Here is a 17,272-nt window from a genome sequence, read left to right on the forward strand (position 1 = left end):
TAAGTGATGTTCTTTCATCACTAAAAGTTCTATATTCTGCCTATCCACTAAAATACAGTTGTGGAAGGGGACAAAGTAAGGGCATGTTGGAACAAATTCTGTAGCTCTGTTTGAGACAAGACTTGATAATCTATTGGGCTGAGGAGAAGGGAGGAAGATGTGATCCATCTTTTTAATCTCTGATTAACTGGCCACCTACCCCTTGGTATCTATTTGAGCCCCACAGGTGACCATGGTATACACATTGAAGACCACTCTTCTAGGAAAAATGTCTAGTGGAATACAATTCAACAAACATCAATTAAACACATACTATATACAAGGAACTGCGCATGCAAAATTAAAAATAAAACAATCTGGAGAGAGACTTCTGGGAGCCAAGGTGGCAGAGTAAGCAGTAAATCATGGTAACTCTCCCATATTCCCTCCAAAGAACCATAAAGTAGTGCCTCAAAACAAATCCTGAAACAGCAGAACCAGCAAAAAGATGGGGTGAAACAGTCTTTGAGCCAAAGAAACTTAGAAGATTGGCAGTAAAAGTCTGTCTTACTCAGGTAAAAGGGAGTGAAGTCCAGGACAAGAAGTTCCCCAGAAAGATAGCCACAAGCCCCACCTCAACAAACTACCAGTGGATCCTGAGCCGCAGTGTGTTGGAGCAGGCAAACACCAAATCCAGGATCCCTCACTTGCCTTAGTATGGCCAAGGGAACTGGCTGACTCCAGCTAGGAGAACCACCACATGCTTCGGCCCTGAGCAAAAAGGAAATCTGCACTGGCCAGACCTCCATGTGTTTTAGTGTAGTCCCAAGGAAATGCAGAAACACTACAACAGCCTAAGCATGCATCAGACATCAGCACTAGGACCCTGGATCAGCACCAGGTAAGCTGCCAGACCCCTACAGCTTCCAGCGGTGCCGGTCAGCTCCTAATCCCTCCCCTTCAGCATAGCACCTGACACGAGGGTCCTCCACTGTTCCCAGGACAACATCAGAGCAGCACCACATCAATAGCCAGGGCCTACAGCCCTTGCCACAAGAAGCCTGAGACAGTCCCCCTTCCATACTAGGTACAGAGCTCAAATTTATAAGAAAGGAAAAAGGAAAGAAAAAAGACAAGCTAAAACCAACAAAATAATTCTGACCATAGAAAGTTACTGATCATGACAGGGAAGATGAAGACATAAATTCAAAAGAGGACAACAATGTCAAAACACCTATGGACAAAAAACCAAAGAAAAACGGAAAGTGAGAAGTCATGGAAAAGCTCAAAAAGGAGCTGAAAAATCTTATAAGAGAGGTCGAATTAAAACTGGAAAAAGAAGGAGAGTGGAGTAAGAAGATAATGAAAACAGACACAATAGCTTGGAAAAAGAAAACAATTGGTTAAAAAGTAAAACCGTCCAATTGGAAAAGGAGATACAAAATCCATTGAAGAAAATAACTTCTTATAAAGTACAATTGGCTGAATAGAAAAGAAACTAAAAAAAATAATTGAGGAAAACAGTTCCTTAAAAATTATGATTGGCAAGTGGAAGCTAATGACTCTATGAGACCTCAAAAATCAATCAAAGAAATTCAAAAGAAAGAAAAAATAGAAAATATAAAGTACCTCATTGGAAAAACAACTGACCTAGAAAAATAGATCCAGAAGAGACAATGTCAGAATCATTGGACTACCTGAAAGCCATAATCAAAAGGAGGACCTGGACAGCATCTTTCAAGAAATTATTAAGAACCAGAAGGAAAAATAGGCATTCAAAGAATCCACTGATCACCTCAGGAAAGAGACCCCCAAAATAAAACCCCCAAGGAGAATTATAGACAAATTTCAGAACTATCAAGTCAAGGAAGATATACTACAAGTGGCCAGAAAGAAATAATGCAAATATCAAGGAATCACAGTCATGATCACATAAGACTTGGCAGCTACAACATTAAAGGATCAGAGGTCATGAAACATGATATTCCAGAAGGCAAAGGGATTTTTGGTTTAATTCTGATATTTTCCTTATGAAACCTCAAACTCCTTCTATTTTATCGAATGACCATTTTTCCTCCTTCGAGTATAATATCAAGACAAAAGAGAAGCATAAACAGATAAAAAGTGAAAAGAAAACATAAGGTACACAATAGACCTTAAATGTTTATATCCATGCATGTGAAGATGATACTTGTAATTCTTAAAAATTCTATCACTAATAGTAAAGCTAGAGGAAATAGAGAATGCAGTCATAAGGTCAACTTGAGGGACTGACATAAAAATTAAGGGATGGGAGAGGAGAACACTGGGTGCGGAAAGAAGGGAGAGGTAGAATGGGGTAAATTATTTCACGTGAAGAGGCTAAAAAGATCTATTACAGAGGAGGGGGGAAATGGGAGGGTGGATAAAGGGCATCACTTGAACATTACTCTCATCAGTATTGGATCAAAGAGGGAATTATATACACAGTCAGTTGAATATAGAAATCTATCTTACCTGACAGGGAAGTAGGAAGGGAAGAGATTAAGTAAGGTGGGGGTGGGGGGTACTGACAGAAGGAAGGGCAGATCAGGGGAGGTGGTAGAGAGGAGTAAAACACTGATGAGGAGGAAAAGAGTGAGAGAGAGGACAAAGAGGAGGGAAAATAGGATGGAGGGAAATACACAGATAGTAATCATAACTGTGAGTGTGAATGGGGTGAACTCTCCCATAAGACAGAAATGGATAGTAGAGTGGATCAAAAACCAGAATCCTACAATTTACAAGAAACACACTTGAAGTAGAGACACACATAGAGAGTGAAACTAAGGAGTTAGAACAAAATCTATTAACGCTTCAATTGAAGTTAAAGAAAAGAAAAAAAAAGCAGGGGTAGCAAATCTGATTTCAGACAAAGTAAAAGCAAAGAAATGACCCAATTAAAAGAGATAAGGAAGGAAACTACATGCTGTTAAGAGCTACCATAGATAAAGAAGCAATATCTATACTAAACACATATGCACCAAGTGGTATAGCATCCAAATTCTTAAAGGAGAAAATAACAGTTATAGAAAGAAATAGACAGCAAAATAATACTAGTGGGGGACCTCAACTGTCCCCTCTCACACCTCATTAAATCCAACCAAAAAATAAACAAGAAAGAAACTAAAGAGATAAATAGAATATTTGAAAAATAGGGATGATAGACGTTTGGAGAAAACTGAATGTGAACAGAAAGGAATAAACCTTTTTCTCAGCGGCACATGGAACCTACACAAAAATTGACCATGTAGGGCATAAAAATCTCAGAATAAAATGTAGAAAGGCAGAAATATTAAACTATTCTTTGGGGATCATAACACAATAAAAATTACATTCCACAAGGGGCTGTGGAAAGATAATTTTTTTTAATTTTTTTTAAATTTTTTTAAAAATTTATTTAATATATTTAGTTTTCAGCATTGATTTTCACAAAAGTTTGAATTACAAATGTTTTCCCCATTTCTACTCTCCCCCCACTCCAAGATGGCGTATATTCTGGTTGCCCCGTTCCCCAGTCAGCCCTCCCATCTGTCACCCCACTCCCCTCCCATCCCCCTTTCCCTTCTTCTCTTGTAGGGCAAAATAAATTTCTATGCCCCATTGCCTCTGTATCTTATTTCCTAGTTGCATGAAAAACCTTTTTGTTGTTGTTGTTGTTTTTGAACGTCTGTTTTTAAAACTTTGAGTTCCAAATTCTCTCCCCTCTTCGCTCCCTAAGAAGGCAAGCAATTCAACATAGGCCACATGCGTATCATTTTGTAAAACCCTTCCACTATACTCACATTGTGAAAGATTAACTATGTTTTGATCCTTCCTCACCTATCCCCCTTTATTGAATTTTCTCCCTTGACCCTGTCCCTTTATGAAAATGTTTGTTTTTTATTACCTCCTCCCCCTGTCTGCCCTCCCTTCTATTATCCCCCCTTCTTTATCTTCTTCCTCCTTCTTTCCTGTGGGGTAAGATGCCCAATTGAGTATATATGGTATCCCCTCCTCAGGTCAAATTCACTGAGAGCAAGATTTACTCATTCCCCCTCCCCTGCCCCCTCTTCCCTTCCTACAGAACCACTTTTTCTTGCCACTTTTATGTGAGATAATTTACCCCATACTATCTCTCCCTTTCTCCCTCTCTCAATGTATTCCTCTCTCATCCCTTAAATTGATTTTATTTTTTTAGATATCATCCCTTCATATTCAACTCACCCTTGTGTGTGTGTATATATATATATGTGTGTGTGTGTGTGTGTGTATGTATATATATATACCTACATATATACATACATAGACACACATGTATACATATATATATATGCATATTCCTTTCAACTACCATGATATTGAGGTTTCATGAATCATACACATCATCTTTCTATGTTGGAATGTAAACAAAACAGTTCAACTTTAGTAAGTCCCTTATGATTTCTCTTTCTTGTTTACCTTTTCATGCTTCTCTTGATTGCTGTGTTTAATAGTCAAATATTCTATTAAGCTTTGGTCTTTTCACTGAGAAAGCCTGAAAGTCCTCTATTTTATTGAAAATCCATATTTTGCCTTGGAGCATGATACTCAATTTTGTTGGGTAGGTGATTCTTGGTTTTAATCCTAGTTCCATTGACCTCCGGAATATCATATTCCAAGCCCTTTGGTCCCTTAATGTGGAAGCTGCCAGATCCTGTGTTATCCTGATTGTTTTTCCGTAATATTCAAATTGTTTCTTTCTGGCTGCTTGCAGTATTTTCTCCTTGACCTGGGAGCTCTGGAATTTGGCCACAATGTTCCTAGGAGTTTTCTTTTTGGGATCCATTTGAGGAGGTGATCTGTAGATTCTTTCAATTTCTATTTTACCCTCTGGCTCTAAAATATCAGGGCAATTCTCCTTGATAATTTCTTGAAAGATGATATCTAGGCTCTTTTTTTGATCATGGCTTTCAGGTAGTCCAATAATTTTTAAATTGTCTCTTCTGGATCTATTTTCTAGGTCAGTGGTTTTTCCAATGAAATATTTCACATTGTCTTCCATTTTTTCATTCCTTTGCTTCTGTTTTATAATATCTTGATTTCTCATAAAGTCACTAGCTCCCACTTGCTCCAATCTCATTTTTAAGGTAGTATTTTCTTCAGTGGTCTTTTGGACCTCCTTTTCCATTTGGCTAATTCTGCCTTTCAAGGCATTCTTCTCCTCATTGGCTTTTTGGAGCTCTTTTGACATTTGAGTTAGTCTATTTTTTAAAGTGTTGTTTTCTTCAATATTTTTTTCACTATTTTTTTGGGTCTCCTTTAGCAAGTCATTGACTTGTTTTTCATGGTTTTCTTGCATCATTCTCGTTTCTCATCCAAATTTTTCCTCTACTTCTCTAACTTGCTTTTACGACTCCTCTTTGAGTTCTTCCATGGCCTGAGACCAGTTCATATTTTTCTTGGAGGCTTTTGGTATAGGCTCTTGGACATTGTTGACTTCTTCAGGCCATATGTTTTGGTCTTCTTTGTCACCAAAGAAGGATTCCAAAGTCTGAGCCTGAATCTGGGTGTGTTTTCGTTGTCTGGCCATGTTCCCAGCCAACTTACTTGATCCTTGAGTTTTTCGTCGGGGTATGACTGCTTGTAGAGCAAAGAGTACTTTGTTCCAAGCTTGAGGGAATGTGCCATTGATTTCAGAGCTATTTCTTTTTTTTTTTTTAACAGCCAGCTCTGCCACACCAGCACTCCTCCTTCCTCAAGAACCACCAACCCGGACCTGACACAAATCTTCAGCAGGCTCTTCACTCCTGCCCTGATCCGTCACTTAATTCCTCCCACCACGTGGGCCTGGGGCCAGAAGTAACTGCAACTGTAGTTCTGTAGCTGCACCTCCCCCACTGCCCCTGGGGCAGTGGCTGAACCCAAACTCTGTTCCCCGCAGCTTTTCCCACTAACCTTCGCTGTTATCTTTGGTGTTTGTGGGTTGAGAAGTCTGGTAACTGCTGCAGCTCACTGATTCAGGGTGCTAGGGACTGTCCTGCCTGGCTCCTGGTCTGGTTGGTCCTGCTGCCTACCATGCTGAGCTCTGCTCCCCTCCGCTCCATGTTCAATAGACCTCATCCAGCGACCATCCAGGCTGTCCTGGACTGGATCCCTGCTTCCCTCTGCTATTTTGTGGGTTCTGCAGTTCTAGAATTTGTTCAGAGCCATTTTTTATAGGTTTTTGGAGGGACGTGGTGGGGAGCTCACGCAAGTCCCTGCTTTCCAGCCACCATCTTGGCTCCACCCCCTGTGGAAAGATAAGTTAAAAATTAATTGGTAACTAAATAATTTAATCCTAAAGAATAAGTGGGTCAAAGAACAAATACAGAAACAATCAATAATTTCATTAAAAAGAATAACAATGAAACAACATACCTACATTTATGGGATGCAGTCAAAAATAGGGGAAATTTTATTTCTCTAAATTTTTGCATCAACAAAATTTAAAAAAAATTAATTGAGCAACTAAAAAAACTATAAAAAGAATAAATTTTAAAATCCCTTATTAAGCACCAATTTAGAAAACCTGAAAATCAAATGTGAGATAAATAAAATTGAAAATAAAAAAGCTATTGAGCTAATAAATAAATCTAGTTGCTGGCTTTATGAAAAAAAATAAGATTGATAAACCATTGGTTAAAAAAAAAGAAAACCAAATATCCTGTATCAAAAATGAAAAGTGTAAAATCACCACCAATGAAGAAGAAAATAAAGTGATCATTCAAAAATATTTTGCCCAATTATATGCAAGCAAATCTGACAATCTGAGTGAAATTGATGAATATTTATGAAAATATAAATTACCTAGCTTAACATATAAGGAAATAGAATGCCTAAATAACCTCATCTTAGAAAAAAAAATTGAACAAGCCATCAATGAACTCTCTCAGAAAAAATCCTCAGGGTCAGATGGGTTCACAAGTGAATTCTACCAAACATTCAAAGAATATTAAATTCTAATACTATATAAAGTAATTGGCAAAAAAGGCAAAGAAGGAGTCCTGCTAAACTCCTTTTATGACACAGATGTGTTTCTGATACCTAAACCAGGAAGAGCCAAAACAGAGAAAGAATATTATAGACCAATTTCACTAAAGAAGATCTATGCAAAACGTTTGAACAAAATACTAGCAAGGCGATTACAGCAATATATCACAAGTATTTTACACAATCACCAGGTGGGATTTATACTAGGAATGCAGGGTTGGTTCAATATTAGGAAAATTATTAACATAATTGACCATATCAATTAAAAACCAGAAATTATGGTTATCTCTATAGATGATGAAAAAGCTTTTGAAAAAATATAGCATCCTTTCCTATTAAAAACACTAGAGAGCATAAGAAGAAAGGGAGTATTCCTTAAAATGATAAGCAATATCTATCTAAAACCATCAGCAGGTGTTATCTGTAGTGGGGATAAGCTAGATGCCTTGACAATAAGATCAGAGATGAAACAAGGATGCCCATTATTACCCCTATTATTCAATATAGTAGTAGAAATGTTATCTATAGCACTGAGAAGAAAAAGAAATTGAAGGCATTAGAATAGGCAATGAGAAAAAAATTATCACTCTTTGCAGTTGATATGGTGGTACTTAGAGAAACCTAGAGAATCAATTTTTAAAAATACTTGAAATAATTAACAACTTTAGTAAATTTACAGGATATATGATAAACCCACATACATCATTGGCATTCATTTTTACAACCAACAAAGTCTAGCAGCAAGAGATAGAAAGAGAAATTCTATTTAAAATAACTGTAGAGAATATAAAGTACTTGGGAGTCTCCCTGCCAAGACAAACCAAGGAAGTATGAACACAATCACAAAACACTTTTCACATAAATATAGTCAGATCTAAACAACTTGAAAAATATCAATTGTTCATGGATAGGTTAAGCCAATATAATAATGCTGCCTGAACTAATTTATTTATTTAGTGCCATACCAATAAAACTACCAAAAATATTTAATAGAGCTAGAAAAAACAGCAACAAAATTTATCTGGAAGAACAAAAGGCCAGGAATATCAAGAGAATTATTGAAAAAAATACCATGAAGGTGTTCTAGCAATAACTGATCTCAGACTATATAAAAAAGCAATAATCATCAGAATTATTTGTACTGGCTAAGAAATAGAGTAGAATAGATTAGGTACACAAGACGCAGTAGTCAATGACCACAGTAACCTAGTATCTGATAAATGCAAAGATCTCAGCCTTTGGAATAAGAACTCACTATTTGACAAAAACTGTTGGGAAAACTGGAAAACAATAGGACACAAATTAGGTATCATGCAACGTCTAACTCCATGTTGCAAAATAAGGTATAAATGGGTGCATGATTTAGACATTAATGGTGACACCATAAGTAAATTAGAACAGCAAGAAATAGTTTACTCAATAGATATAGGAAATGGAAGAATTCATGACCTAACAAGAAATAGGGAGCATTAGGAAATGTAAAAAGAAAATACTGATTATATTAAAATTTAAAAAAAGTTTTGTATGGACAAAACTAATGAAACCTAGATTAGAGGGAATACAGAAAGTTGGGAAACAATATTTATAGCAAGTGTCTCTGATAAAGACCGCATTCCTCAAATGTATAGAGAACTGAGTCAGATTTGCAAGAATACAAGCCGTTCACCAATTGAGAAATCAAAGAATATGAACAGGCTGTTTTCAGATGAAGAAATCAAAGCTATCTATAGCCATAAAAAGAAGTTCTCTGAATCACTTTTGATTAGAAAAATGCAAATTAAGACAGCTCTGAGTTACCATCTCATACCCAGCAGATTGGCTAATATGAGAAAAAAAAGAAAATGATAAATATTGGAAGGATGTCAGAAAATTGGGACCCTAATGCATCGTTGATGGAATTGTGAACTGATCCATCCATTTTGGAGAGCAATTTGGAACTATGCCCAAAGGGCAACCAAACTGTGTATACCCTTTGAGCCAGCAATGACACTTTTAAGTCTGTATCCCAAAGAGATCATAAAAAAGAGAACAGGACATACATGTACAAAAATGTTTATAGCAGCCTTTTGCATGGTGGCAAAATATTGGAAATTGAGAGGATGACCATCAATTAGGGATTGGCTGAGCAAGCTGTGTATGAATGCAATGTAATACTGCTATGCAATAAGAAATGATGAACAGGCAGATTGCAGAAAAACCTGGAAAGGCTTATGCGAACTGATGCAAAGTGAAATGAGTGGAAGCAGGAAGATGTACATAGTATCAACAACACTGTGTGATGATCAGTTGTGAATGAGCTCTTCTCAGCAGCACAATGATCTAAGACAAGTACAAAGGACTCATGAAGGAAAGTGCTATCCACATCCAGATAAAGAACTGATGGACTCTGAATGCAGATTGAAGCATATTTTTTCACTTATTTAATTCTTTTTCATGTTTTTCCCCTTTGATTGTTTTTTTCATTTAACAACTCTGACCGATATCAAAAATGTTTTCCATGATAGTACATGCATAACATATCAAATTGCCTACCATTTTTGGAGGAGGGGATGGGAAAGAGGGAGGGAGAGAGAAAATTTGGAAGTGAAAATCTCATAAAATGAATGCTACAATTTGTCTTGACTTGTAATTAGAAAAAAAATAAATACTATTAAAAAATAAAAACAAAACATTCCTGCCCTAAAGGAGTGTACATTCTTCTGAGTGGGAAACAACCAACATATATGTGAGGAAATAAATACAAAATCTATAGAAAACAATAGAAAGTACTTCCAAAGAAATATGCAATTTCCAGAAGGAGTTTGAAACAGTCAGCATTCTTTCTGCCTTTTTTCAAGTACAACTTCTTCCGTTGAGTTGTTTATCAGTTATTCCCAGGTGTTCTCACCACAAATAAATGAACTAACCTTTCTAGCTCTGTGATTCCGGGCTTTGCTTTACTTGTTACAGAGCAACAACCCTTTCCACTCCTTAAACCAAATTGATAAAACCAGAAACTGTATCTTGTGACTAGTAACTAGAGGAATCAAGCAAAAATGAAGGGAAGTAGAAAGATAGTTTATCTCAGCCACACTGATCTTGACTTTCTTTATGATTTATTGGTATTGAATACAGGAAAACAGTTTTCTGTTTTTTAAAAAAAGTAACAATTTTGCTACTCTGCTCCCTCTGTTGTTCTCTTAGTTCTTCTTCTACACAGAAATTCTGACAACCATCAGTTTTACGGGTGCCTACTTAATGTCTACAAAGCCAATATGGCTAATGGGGAATTCCCCTCAACCCCACCATGGCTGCCAGTAATCAAAGACAAGTGGGCAACTGGTTATCTGCAAACTAATTTAACACATTTTATAGGATCTAAACTGATCATAAGTTGAATAATGGTTGTAGTGAAACCTGGAGATTTTTTCTCATTTAAAATTCAAAAAACAGACAACAAAGACTAAACTGGTTATAACTTAGGGTCTAAATCTCTCATAGTCCCTAAAGACCCTCTGGTTACAAGTCAAGCACTGTGTTTCTATTGTTCTTAATGTTTTCTTGACTTTATTAATATTCGCTTCCCCATGGACAAAAGTAGAACCAGACTGAAGACATAGATCATAGAATGTAGAACTGGAAGGAAACCTGGATATCATCTGGTCCAACTACTTCATTTTAGAGGTGAAGAAGCAGAAACCCAGAAACTTAAGTGACTTGCCCAATATCACACTTGCCAAGTGAATACCATAAACAGGATCTGAACAAATGTTATCTGACTGAAAACCAATGACTCTTTCCTTTAGGTAATACTTCCATGCCAATCCAGGAAGTATGTCCTGTGGCTTTATGTAGGACATACTTCTTCCTCTAATCACTCATACCCCCCAGAGATAGATGCCTTCTGACATACATCCAGGGTACGTATCATGGAAGGTGATCTTGATTCAAGACATATCATAAAATCATGAGTAGTTCATACACGATGATTCCACTGATGGCCCCTGCTGAGTAATTAAGGAATCATTTCTGCAGCAGGCTTTGAGAAAGTTCTTTGCAGTCAGGGAAAAGTGTTTAGAGCCTGGCTCACTGAGTTTTAAGGAGAAGGGGTTTGAAGGAGATACAGTGGTCTGCTTCCCATGCTTGAAGAGGTTAGGACCTCTCACTGGAGTAATATTTGGAGAAAGGAAGAGAATTTTGAACTACAGACTGTGGGGACAGTATCACTGGCAGTGGCAATAATCGTGAGAGTGATATGGTGCGGCTGTTATGGTTGCAGCAGTTTCTGCCTAGGTAGTGGTACTAGTACACAGTAACAATAATAATTTTTAATAATAACAGCAGCACTTATAAAAGCTGGCATTTATATAGTAATGGCTGGGTGACACAGTGGATAGAGTGCTGGGCTTGGAGTCAGGAAGAATTGATTTCAACTCTGACCTCAGGCACTTAGAAGCATGATCCTGGGCAAGTCACTTAACCCTGTTTGCCTCAGTTTCCTTGTCTGTAAAATGAGCTGGAGAAGGAAATGGCAAAATACTCCAAGATCTTTTATGGGGTCACGAAGAGTTTTTCAGTCACAACTGAAAAAACAACTAAACAACAACATAGAGTAATTTAAGGTTTTCAAAGCACTTTACAAACATTATTTCATTTCAAAACAATCATGGGAGATTGTAGCTATTATTTTCCTTATTTTAAAGACAAGCAAACTGAGGCAGACAAAGATTAAGTAAATTTTCTGGGGTCACTTAGCTAGTAAGTGAATGAAGCTGGATTTGAACTCAAGACTTCCTAATTCCAAATCTGGTGATGCTAATCATGGAAGATAAAGACTGTGAGCTAATCTGGGCTCCATTTGGGCATCTGGAGTCTTGGTATACTGTAGCAGATAAGACAGCTGTGAACAGATCATAAGGAGTGTGTGATTACTGGTTAACTTTCCTCTAGCTGAAAACTCAGAAAGCTGATAAAGCTTAATTTTTCTTTTCCCTCCCCAACCCACCTCTGTTATGTTTTTTTTTAAATTGTTTACTTGTTTTAATTAGCAATAAAAATAGGCCTATTTGATAGAAGAGGTTGACCTGAATTGCTGTTGAGCTGCATTTTTTTTCTTATTTGTGAACAGTGAAATATCTGTCCACAAATCTGAAGCTGCAAAAGAGAAGAATGGTGATTAGTATTCTGTAACAAGAACGAGAAAGGACCATTATTAAAATCCTGGCACAAGATTTCTCCTGGATAGGAACAGAATCATACAAATAGGGAATACTGTAGCTTTGATTTTTTAATAAAGTTCCCAAAAAGGAAAAAAAAAAACTAAACAGGATTCTTTGTTTCTGCCCTTTACCCTAGGCTGAAAATAAGTCTGAGTACATTCTGCAATTCAGGACAACATGGGATTGCCCAGTCATTTCCTTATTTACTTCCCACTCACATCTCCAACCTCTCAATATTCAGAGAATTATTTTTGCGGGGGTAGAGTTGAATATAGTAGTACTTAGAAAGTAGTAACTGTCCAGAGGAGGAGAAAAGATGTGGTTGGACCTAGCCAATAAGGACCACATTTGAAATGTGGGGTGTAGTCCTCCACTTTTTGCCTCTAAACCTACAGCCAGAGAGCACAACAGGTTTCCCTCCAAGAATTTAACTGCCAAGGGCACCCAGGAGTTGTCTATGCTCCCACACAGAGTCATTATTTGGGGTTGAGGGGGATGAAGTCCTGGATAAAAGTCATCACATCTAACTCACCAAATGCACATCTATACTAGTGAAATGCCTTTGAAATGAATGTTAAAAACAACATTGGGGGAGAAAAAAGTCACAAAAGAACAACCTGTGTTGGAATTGTTTCCCAGTGAGCAAACAGCCAGCCAGACCTGGGGCAAGAGAAGAGCACCTCTTGCCACTGGGACTCAGCATTTGATTGGTTTTATCCTGTTAAAATTTAACTGCTATTTTTCCTCCCCTTCATGAAGTGACTATCTATCTATCTATCTATCTATCTATCTATCTATCTATCTATCTATCCCCCTCAAGGCTTGGACTCCCTGAATTACTGTACAACTCTGTCATGAGAGAAGCAGCAGGATAAAGTTTGAAGTCTGAGGTGATTGTCCTAACATACTATGCTCTAGGGAGTGGTCTACTTTATCTCTCTTCTCATTGTGTCTTGTCCTTTCTTAAAAACTTTAAAAAATGATAGAACTGGAAGAAGTGTTAGGGATTGTTTACTCCTCTTTACTGACATGCTATTGTTTTAAAGCTACCAATTTCAAGTTACTTAAACATATCCTGAGGTCACTAATGAGAGCCATGACTAATAATTCCCATGGAGTGATCCTGGGGCGAGCAGCTTAGATCAGTGGTTCTCAAAATGTAGCCCAAGACCCTCAGTACACTCTGGAAAGTTTCTAGGGCTCTCCAAGGTCAAAACTATGTTCATAATATTACTAATGTTATTTACCTATTAAAATAACCCTCCCTTTCACAAATAAAAAATTGTGTAAATCTGGATTTTCTTTATATATTTCAATAAAAATATATATCATAACAACAGGAGCAGATATGAGAACAGAACTATTATCTGACATTTAAAAGATTTCTAAAAATTGTGAAACAATGATACTTTAAACTAATTTATTTTATAGAAAATGTAATTATTTTTCATAAAATGATTTACTTAAACATGAAATGGATTCAGTCTTTTAAATTAATTTACTAAAAATATTTTAAAATGCATCCATTTTAATTTCTAACACAGCGTATATTGATATGACACAAATTAACACTCTTTGAGGTTCCTCAATGACTTTTAAGATTCTAAAGAGGTCCTGATACCAAAATGTGTGAGAACTGCTGCTCTAAATTTGGCCTCAAATTAACTTTCTAAACTGAAACATTGAGGACAGGAAAGGAAACAGAAGTAGACCAGGCTGAGGAGGAGCCAATCTGGGTTATATAGAGGAAGAGGACCACCTAATAGTTTCCTATTTTAAATACTTAGTAAATGTACTAAGCTAGATATAAACCTCTGTTGGTTCTAGCTACTGAAAGACTACAAATGCTTTCCATATCTTCTACATGGTGTCTTAGGGAAAAGTTCTCATTGCCAGTCTTTAGTTATGGTTTGGTCATTGCTCTCTTGTGAAACAAAGTTTGCTCTTAACAATCACAGAAACAGTTAAAGTGTGAAGAAGCTTTTCCACCTCTCCACTTTTTTTTACCCATGAAACAATGAAAATCAAACTGTAAAAAGAGAATTTGCATGCTTTAGTGGAAAAAGCAGTGGTTTTAACATCAAAAAACCTATGTGATTCTGATACTAAGCTTTCCCATCTATAGAACTGAGAAAATCATATTTATTTTACCTACTTCCTAGAGCTGCTGTAGGAAAAGCATTTAGTAAACTGTCAAATAATATGTGCATATATGTATAAGTGGATATCTATACATATGCATCACATATATGTGAACAAACAGAACATCTTTCTCTTCATGTTAATATATTGACACATACCTAGTAGGAAAGAAATAAGGAAAGAAGGAGGGAATGAAGGAAGGAAGGAAAGAAGGAAGGAAGGATGGAAATAAAAGCTGATATTCATCAAGGATAATAAAAATTTTCTTCAAAATTTAATTAGAAGTTTCTGTAAGAAAATATCTATAAAGTTCATTAAATTATTACATATATGGATCATAGCTTTTTATTATTTTACCAAGTAAGATTCAGTATGGATGGTTTTGTTTAGTGGAAAAATCTATTTCTATTGCCACTAAATCCTTGAATCAATGGTTAAGAACAAGTATCCATTCTGATGGGACAGGAGCTTTTTCATAAGTTGATAGCATACTCTCATCAGCAATGAAATGAATATTAGTCTCTGAGGAAGAAATTCTGGAATCATCACAGACTGATCTGCTTTCCCCAATGCTTAGATTTTTTAAGAAGCTAAATGCATTGCAGTATTACTAGGAGATGAATTATGCAGAACCTTTGACAGACAACATTTATAATCACTTCTTTAAAAATCTCCCAAATATCCCAGTTCCTTCTTTGATTATGTGGCAGTTATGCTCAAAATAAGTAACTTTTTGAATGTTTTAAAACACACATACATATGGATCGAATAAAATTAATATCTTTACTTTTACAGAAATCATTCCAGGAGCACATTTGCCAGTGAAATGTATTTAAGATACTGTCAGCTCTTTCACTATAAACTCTATTTTCAGAGGTTTATAACTTGGTCATAAATTCATTCCAGACTCAAATTCTGTAGCAGAGAAAATGTGTTTTACACTCTTTGAATAACCATTCTGTCTTCAACTTTTTTCTACCTTTTTTCCCCTTTAAAACCTTCACTTTACCCACATTAAAAGTTGTGACATTAACCAGTCTGGCCATTTCTAAAGTAACAGCTGACAGAGTAGTTTTATTCAGAGAGTTGTGAATCTCCCTCCTTCCCTCCCCTTCTTCCTTTTACCACCATAACAAACAAAGTTGTGAGAATTTTCCATATCAAAATAAAAGTTGAAGGAGTTTATATCAAAGACACTCTGGTGTCAAGCCTCAGCTGATCTGTATAGTTACCCTCTTTGACTTTGACAGGCATTTCCAGGACAAAAGATCTCTTTCAAATGATTCATCTAAGTCTTTTTAACTTTAGTGATAATTTATAAATGTGAAAGAGACACATGAAGGGCTGTTTTAAAAAACAGTAAATGTTAATTGTTTAAAAAGAATGGAATCACTTTTTAGACCTCTATAGTTCATGTACTTAAAGCATGAATGGGGTCTAAGAAACCCAATAGACTAGGCTGCTGGGAGTAAAGCATCACCTTTAACCTAAACCCATATCTGGAAGGTGAAAACTTGCTAGCTATTCTTCCTACCAGTAATCTCTATGGGCACCTCACCAGAGCATCTTAAGGTAGGATATAACCTTAATGTGAGCCAGCAGATCTCAACTGGATGTCATAAGAATGTTTTTGACTTCTGTAAACTGCAAGAATTAACAGTAGTTTATCATACCATTTTAATTTCATAATCGTAAATGTTAAATCCTGCCACTAAATTGGTAGCCACCAAGAATAATTCTGGCCACTAAAAGTTCTTGGAATTGTCAAAGAGTTCAACATCAGAAGTGGATATCATTTTATTAGTGGAAATTATATTAAAGAAGAGGTATTATCATCTGTTTTGCCACTATGCCCTAAGAACCATGGGGCCTTTCTGTGGGATTTGCAGCTGAAACTTTCTGTAGGGATTTTCCCCACCTCCACCCATTAGAATGTGAGTTCTTTGAGATAGTTTCCTGTTTGTATTCCCAGTGCTTACTTAGCACAGTATTTTGCACATAATAAATGCGTAATTCATCCATCCACCCATCCTTTCACTTATCCTATTGGAATTATCATTGTGCTACAGTGAAAGAGTAAAGAATTTTTAGTTGAGGACCTAACTTAATTAATACCTGGGTGACACTGGACAAGTCATATCCATGGACCTGTTTCATTGCCTCTAAAATAGACTTGGACTAGCTCTATAATGTCCTGTCCAGCTTAAACTCTTTGATCCAAGGTCCGTAATTTAGAGACAGTTTGGAATAGTAGATAAAGTGCTATAGCAAGAGCCAGAAAGCCTTGAATGAAGCCCTGAATGAGGTATTTGCTATAGTATATGAGTAATTCTGAACAAATTACTTACTTTCTCTCAGAGGTATTTAGCTTTCTACTATCTGGTTAGTTTGTTTATATCCACTGCCATCCTCCCCAACCTCTATTAACTTCTTTTGAAAGGAATAGCTCTAATTTTTCCATTTCTCTGAAGTCCCAATTATGTTTCTACGATGAGGTTAAGATTTGTAGGATACATTATTTTTAGGGTGGCAACTGCTACTCTTTTCCTTTTCAGAATTACTTTCCAATTTTTCTTTTGATTTCTTCTAAACATGAAATAATTCTTGTCTATTCTCATTGATTCTCCTTTGAGTATAAAAGTCATTTTTTATTACTGTTGTTATTTTTCTTTGCTCTCTGAAAAAAAGGAGTTTGATTTTACAATCCTAAAGTTTCTGTACATGTCTCTAATGAGCTAAACTTCTATTTGTGTTTTCTACATTTCAATATTTCTGGAAAATATTTTTTCCTGCATAATTTCTTGCCATATGGTACTGCTTTTCATAATATTTTTACTTTGCTTTTCTTGAAAGACTTCTAATACTTTGACTTCCTTTTCACATTTTAGCTTTCAGTCCTGAGTTTTTGTTTTGTTGATTATTTCTTGTATTTTTTAAACCAGGTT

This window comes from Trichosurus vulpecula, chromosome 1 (assembly GCF_011100635.1).
Source record: "Trichosurus vulpecula isolate mTriVul1 chromosome 1, mTriVul1.pri, whole genome shotgun sequence".
Taxonomy (NCBI): domain Eukaryota; kingdom Metazoa; phylum Chordata; class Mammalia; order Diprotodontia; family Phalangeridae; genus Trichosurus; species Trichosurus vulpecula.